This window comes from Mixophyes fleayi, chromosome 2 (assembly GCF_038048845.1).
Source record: "Mixophyes fleayi isolate aMixFle1 chromosome 2, aMixFle1.hap1, whole genome shotgun sequence".
Classification (NCBI taxonomy): domain Eukaryota; kingdom Metazoa; phylum Chordata; class Amphibia; order Anura; family Limnodynastidae; genus Mixophyes; species Mixophyes fleayi.
Window position 1 is genome coordinate 264,710,493 of NC_134403.1, and position 7,872 is coordinate 264,718,364.

General features: G+C 36.9%; 1 protein-coding gene across 7 annotated transcripts in view; it reads left to right on the forward strand.

Moving 5' to 3' along the window:
- The window catches only part of CDK18 (cyclin dependent kinase 18), an 84,724-nt gene extending 77,427 nt beyond the window's left edge, over positions 1–7,297 (forward strand). For all 7 annotated transcript variants that reach the window (XM_075196134.1, XM_075196133.1, XM_075196135.1 and 4 more), the window contains one exon: positions 1–7,297. This exon is cut by the window's left edge and continues 138 nt beyond it. The gene's annotated coding sequence lies outside the window, so the exon portion shown is untranslated.
- Positions 7,298–7,872: the final 575 nt, after the last annotated feature.

The window sequence follows — 7,872 nt, forward strand, 5'->3', positions numbered from 1 at the left end:
CCTTGTGCCAAATGTACTGTTATGTGGGTATCAATGCTGGGTACAGGGACCAAGGAAGAGTAACACAGGAGGGCTTGCTAGCCAACCAGCACCTTATTAGCCCCTCTGGTACACCAGAGATTAACAGATGTTTTTCAAATATATTAGATCGTACATGGGAATGATTTGCTTCTGTTATTTTAGCACACAAATTATATTTTGCAATATGTGCGCCTAGGAGGCCTAAATGGTAGGATGTTGGTACCTTGTTCTCCTGTCACACATTCCACACTGCATGTTATGGAAATGCAGCTTATTTGTATATTCTCTGAGCGAAGAGATTATAATAGTACTTTCCAAGGTAGGCAATGGCTTGCAAACACTGACCCATTTACTGGCACCTTCTCTGTAACTCAATTTATTTTCATACTATTGGCCACTAAAGGAAATAATCACCCCCACAATGACATCCCTATTTTTCAACTTTGCCGGTCCTTCAATGGGGACGGCCAGTAAAAAGGAGCAGGCCCAGTCCACAACACTGTGGGGGCATGCTCATACCCTGCTGGCGTGCCTAGCGTTCAGAAGCTCTAGGCTGCCCCGAACAACCCCATAAAAAAACACCCAATAATTTCTGTACACTAAAGTGATGGGCACGAGCGATACCCATTCACCTCTGCTCTGCTACGAAGAATGGCAGTGAACGGGACATAACACCCATCTTTCCAGTCCTGGGGAGAAAGATGAAGGGCTGCACCTTAATTTCAATTGTCTGGAGTCCTGTTTAAGCAATAAAAGCTACTAAAAGCCACAAAGTAAAGTAACTACATAAATGTCTGTGGGTTTATCATAGTGCAGAGAATAGATAGTTCTTATTGCTGTTATTCAGTCTGTTCATCACTTTTTGACAAGAGCAATCATGCATTGCTAAATAATGTGCAAAACAGCTGTTTTACAGTAAGGGTCTGATGCTCAGTTAGATGTATACCCATTTGCGCAGATTAAAACACATGAATGCTGAGTTGCACGGTACTATTGCACAGTCTTATGAGCGGAAAGGTAGGACAGTGAAGGGGAGGTTAAGTACAGTAAGGGCAGCTGAGGCAGACCAGCATTGAGATGCATATACACCTGTCAGGAGCCTTATCTTGAACAGGGCAGGTGCAAACACACGCTGATGATAGCAGTAGCTATCCAGTTGTGATTGGCTGAGGCTGATTGCGCATCACCTCTGCACAAAGGCAAAACAAAGGTGCAGGGACTGCAGCTGCTATGAGGCCCACAGCTGAAGAGGCCACTTTTCCTGCCAAAGTCCCACATATCCATGTGAGTTTTTCACCTTTAGGAGATCCATGGGGGCCCATACAAAATTTTGCTGTGTGGCCCACAAATGTCTACTTACCCTCCTGCTGCTGATAACTGCTTTATTTATTGTGCATACATTATAGGATTTTTTGGGCATATTTTTAAAATGTTTTTTTGCTACTTTAATTCATACACGAGAAGGAATATTACTTGGTGTATGATATCAAGCCTAATAGCGTATGTGTGTGTGTATGCGTATGTGGGTGTATGTATATCTGAAATAAGCCTGAGGTAAATGTGGCGTATAAGCTACAGGTGCAGAGTGGGCACATCTAGAGATTCCTATGACCCAACTTATGGGCGTAAGTTCATTATTTATATGTGCAGCTTTTTTTAGTGTAGGTTAAGTCCAACTCAGCATCAGGCCCTGTCTTATTTAAGAACATGGTCCGATTCCTACTACACATGTGCTGATATCTAGTAAATCAAATATTAGCTCTCATTAGTGTGAGGAGGCACTAGGACTGATGACAACTAATATCTCATTGGCCCCAGTGACAGCCCACTTGTGATATATGCATTGCACCGTACTCAAAAGCTACTTCTAAGGAACTTCCCTTAATTACAGCAGGGTGCAAATTGTTTTTATCACAATCTTAATCAACTTTAATTTAGTTTACATATAGCACTTTACTCTAAAGGCTACCAGGTGCAAATCTACTTCAGCACAATATATTTGCTGAAGTTGAATACAGAGGGAAGCATATACTACTAAGTGGCGCAATGCGCCATTTGTCCTTTTTCTGCGCACACATAAGCTTTATGCCGGACTGTGCAATAGTTGCCTCAGATGGTTTTGCAACGTGTTTGCTGCACTTCTCATTTGTATGGGTGAAAAGATAAAGACATTGGTAAAAATCTGCTTACTGTACCCATTTAATCCCCCTATGCTCAATAAATTGACCTTTTTTTGTTTTCTTACCAAACATTGCTTATTTTAGCCTCACAAAGGTATGAGGTATTAGTTAAGTAAGAAAAGTACAGTAAAGCAGTCTTTCTTTCAGCTGTAATAATGGCAATGATTTAAATATTTAAAACATAGGTATATTACTGAATACTGCACACTAGGCACACGTTGGGCACCTTTTATGTGCAAGTGACACCTCACCTGAGATCTGGCATTAAAACAAAACGATGTGCTTTCATTGTGCATGCACTGAGTAAACCTGCTTGAAGTTGTCTCCAATGGTTACATCTTATGTAAATAAAATGTGTACATAAATATTTTGAGCTTTAGGGCCATGCTAGTCCCCATCTGGTGATCATCAAACAAAAGTCGCTGGTAGAAGGTAAAGTCAGATGCCTGGTATAACACAGGGGAATGGATTTTGTGCTTTGCTGCACTGTACTGTCTGGTTATAAATTACCCTTGTTGTGATTTATGAAAATAGAGCAGAATAAAATTCCTAAAATACTTGCCTTCATTAAATGCCCCTATTATATGTAAGATCCATGCATAGCTCTATGAATGCTGAAATCTTGCTCGCATACATCATGTTTGGACAAAGATCTTATGCATACATCGTACATCCTACCTGTAATGTAAAATTCACAAGCATAACATATTGTCCTAGTTACCTTGTATATTTATAGAATGGGAACAAATATATATATATATATATATATATATATATATATATATATATATATATATATATACACAGTAATTATTCAAACACATAAAAAGCACATGGTTTATTTTATACCTATATGTGCACATGGTCAAGCAAAATGTTTATCATATACAGACAAGGGGTATTTTATCTGAACATCTACATACCTACCAACTCTGCGGCACTTCAAATCTTGACATGCAAGTAAGGATGTTTGGTCATGTCTCAAAGGGGGAGTGACCATGGCATGAGAGTGTATTAATGGGTTGTTGTCTCGTCATGGTGGGGGGTGTGTCTAACTTACGATCAAATCAGGTCTGCCCCTCTTAACTTTGGGAGGTATGCCTCTGATTTCTAGCAAGTATCGAAAACCAGAAAGAAAAAAATGATAATAAATAATTGCTTCTCTTCAGTAATAATGTCATACACATAGACAAGAGCATTTCCTTCTGCAGTCAATGCTTGGAGCACTGCTAAACAATTTAATGAGGAGAGGAATTTCAGGGTTGGCACAGGAAAAGACATAACATAGCACTATTCACAATTGAAAGAGTATTTGAGGTTAAGGTAACATTTGCGCATCTCTATTTAATCTGAACAAACTGGAAATAAAAATATGGAGAGTCATTCTGAAATATTTATCCTACGAGGTTACACTGCGCCATAGATTCTCAATTCTTAAGGCTATTATTGTCATAAGTGTACAGTTTCAGTGCTTTCATTTCCAGATTGGTCATCTTAGCTACATGGTGCCACTAGTACGGAATTCCATGATAGCCATAGGAGTTGAGAGTAACCTTTAGCATGATTTTGTACTTATTTCAATACTAGAATATGTGTGAAATGTGTGATAGAGAGAAACAATGTTATTTATGCTTCTTCTCTCAGTGGTGGTCAGCTGCTTAAAGGGGGAAATATGCCCTAATTGAAATATGGTTTATTTCTTCCTTAATTTTTTTTTATAAATGTTTCATAAAACATGGACAGAATTAAATCTATTTAAAGGACAACTGAACCTAAAATGCAATGGCCCTGAGTCATTAAGGAGTGCAAAGCAAAAAAAAGGAGTAACTTTGCACCTTGGCAAAACCATGTTGCATTGGAGGGGGAGGTAAATTTAAAATATGGGGACAGATTTATAGTTGGGGTAAGGCATGTCCTAGATCAACTTTACATTTCAGTGTGAAAATAAAGTTATCAAGTATTTGTGTGCTACATGACAAAAAGCCAGTATTTTCTTTAAGTGCAAAGTAATAAACTAATTTGCTCCCCTTAGTATTGTATCACGGTTTGCCCAGAATCAAATTGACTTCTTTTTTTTGCCTTGCTCTCCTTAATGACTCAGGCCCAATATTTCTATTATAAAAATATAGTAATATTAGTAAAAAAAAAAATTGTAAACGTCCCCATATCCTCATAAAACTTGAGCTTTTTAACATTGTATCTGCATTTTCTGTGTAACCAAGTACAAGCTCTATCAGACAAAAAGATGTAATCAGGTCGTTTGTTCTGCAGGGAAAATATCTTCCCTCACATTCACAACTTTATCTCAAATATATAAGCCAACTGCTATTTTAGGTTTAGTCCTTTAATTAGCACACACGTTTCAAAGACCTGTTATGTAAATGAACAGCAACTACCCTTTCGTTAAAGAGGTAGGGATTTCCATTTCCATTGGTGTTCAGCGGTGTTTCCCAAACCCAGTCCTCAGGGACCCCTAACAGTGCAGGTTTTCCCTATCTCTCTGCTGGAGCACAGGTGTATTCATTACGGCACATTTTGAAAGATCCACAGTTTGTATAATTATCCTACTTGTGACCTGGAAAACCTGCACTGTTAGCGGTCCTTGAGGACTGGGTTTGGGAAACACTGGTGTTCAGGGAGGGGCCTCTTCATGTAGCACTTTTCTTTATGCTTCCTGTTTGAGCCCTGCACTTTTTAAAAGCACTTGTATCTGTCCTATTGTTCTCTGCTGGACAAACACATGTAAAACGGGTGATGAGCATTGTCAATGAAATGCAAGTTTTTTTTTTCCATTCATTTCTTCAACAAAATGAGTTTTTATAGCATAAACGGTGGTGGGCAGCATGATATTTTTCAGGTGCTTCACAAGTGAACCTTGGTCACTGCACATTACCTTTGTGGAGAAACATCATATTTACATTTTGAGATCAGAGCTCATACAGATCAAACAATAGGTTAACCTATGGCTAGCTAGATGGTGAGACTACATCACTATCTAATCAAGGATGAGCTGGCTACCTCTGAGCTGTGGATAAAGTGCTTTTACTCCTTGACATCAAAATCAATCATCTACATGCAGTCCCCAGGCTGCCTGTTGCCCACCATTGTCCTGAAATGTACATGTTTAATAGTAACCGAGCAACATTAAAAAAAAATAATTATAAGAACCATTAATTTTATGTAAGTGGAAAATAAAGGTAGCCCTACAGGATTTCTGTAATACAACTCCTAATTTGTGCCTGAGAGATAGCAATGCTGCTTGGCGTGATGTATAAACTATTTATCAGAGCTGAGCAGCAAAGTCTAAATGTGTATGCGCTTGTCTGTATGTGTGCATGTGTCTGCATGTGTATCATCTGCGTATACACATAGACACAGAACAGTGCGCTGCAAGTGATTTCAAACATTGAACTGTCTGGTTGTATGAAGTTAAATGTTATAAAGATGTAAGTATAGATATATATATAGATATATATATATATATATATAGGCTAATTTATCAGTGTGTATAATAATTCTATGATATAAAAAAGAAGAAGTAACTGGAGCAATACAGTCATAAATACAGGACTGTGCTGAATACTTAATAGTCTAGTTCTCCCTTTGCATACAAATATACCAATAAATCTTCTGAGAAAGAGAAGAAGTGGCATATAATCTCTCCCAGCAGTAAAGGTCTAAAAATAGCAAAAATAAGGTAGAATAAATATGCAATACAATCATTGCAAGGGTTAAAAACTAGGAAATATTAGGTTGTAAGGAAATATCAGTCACATAGAAATATGGCTAATGTTACATTACATCATGCTTCAATTAAAGTATAAGTGGGGCACAATTATTAGTTTAGGGATCCTAAATGCACAACGGCCAAGCGCACAGATACATTTAAATATATCTTTCAACATATTTTAGTCTTATTGTCTAAATTTATATTTGCTAGCTGTATATTCAAAGAAATCAAAACTTGCTCTGTTTTTTTTTTTTTAAATTGTCCCACTTCCATTGTTCTGCTTAAATGATGCAATTCTTGTACCTAGGCCCTTACTACTATCTATGGGCAATTGCACAGTACCACTCTTGTAATGTATGCTAAATGCATTACTTTGTATTTTTACCTGTGCTCTTATGCTATATTACTATGGAAGTGCTGATTTACTGAAGGTTATTTCTTTTTAAATACAATACAGTTGTGTTTTCATTAGCATTGTTGATCAAATCATGTTTGGAGTGAAGTCTACTTAGTCTGAGTTTACCACATTGACCATGGTTCTTGTAGCCAAAATATTGCATTATGAAGCTGCTATACAATAATCGGCTAACATATATAATCCAGTGGCACTTAGGTTGTAAAAATGTTGCGTATAAAGAAAAGGTGGTAATGGCCAATAACTGGACAAATCCGAAATACACACATGAAGTAAACTCAAGTATATTTACTAAACTGCGGGTTTGAAAAAGTGGAGATGTTGTCTATAGCAACTAATCACATCCTGGCTGTCATTTTGTAGAATGTACTAAATGACAGCTAGAATCTGATTGGTTGCTATAGGCAACATCTCCACTTTTTTCAAGCCCGCAGTTTAGTAAATATACCCCTAGAAGTTAAATTAAAATAGTCTTTTTTAAATTCTGAAGGAGGTTATAAAGTCTATTCTGCTACTTTAAAAGATCAAACGCACCATAGTTATCCTTGTTTTAACCCTTGCAATATTACTCTTTATAAATTTTTCATATTAGTGTTGCTTATTTAAGAAATATATTAATTTTACTGCTTAAAGTTATTCTCTAGCTTGGCAGAATTATTGGTATACAAGAAATATCTTCTTGAAAAGGAAGTTCCAAAGATTAATGGAGGATTTTAGAGTTTTTCTAGAGAGTATTTTTCGGAAATTGATAATTGTAGGCAATTTTTATTTAAGAGAAATGCTTGTTTTAATGAGGAACGACAGAGATTGTATTCTGGAAATGCCGCTCTGAATGTTTTCTACAGATGTTTAGATTTTTGTATGTGACATACTGTGATGACCTAAATGATGTTGCTAAAAATTATTTGTGAACTGTGAATGTTACATAATAAAATTAAGTTTATTGAAAAACGCTTGTTTGTGCTTCAAATATTTACAGTTTTTGTGACATTTGCAGACAAAGATAGAAATCACATGTGGAGGATACAGAAAGACACTTTTAGTTGTGTTTCAAATCACCTATAAAATAAACAAGATTCATCTGTCAGTCATCTACTCAAAAAATTTACCAAACCCACTAGACTAACAATACTCTTTGGGAGGGGGGGGGGATTCATTTCCCCCTAATGTGCTGTGTGGTGCCTCTGGAACGCTTGAGAAGGAACTTGATGGACTGGTGTCTTTTTTTCAACCTTATCAACTATGTTACTACACAATGATGTAACTTTACTGATTTTTCTTCACATCCCATAGAGGTTCCCAGGGAAATCGGTGATGTTTGTGTACCATAGTACCCAGAAATGAACACAGCCAGACATCGAAGCTCATCATGGAGAATTGAATTATCCTCTTTAGAATGTATTAAAAAAATTGTAAATTCATCACACAACTACGTATGGGAAACATTTCATATTGCTAGCTTTTTGTTAGGAGCTTGTCAACGTATTGCAGAATAACAACAACACAACCCAGGGGTAAATTTATCA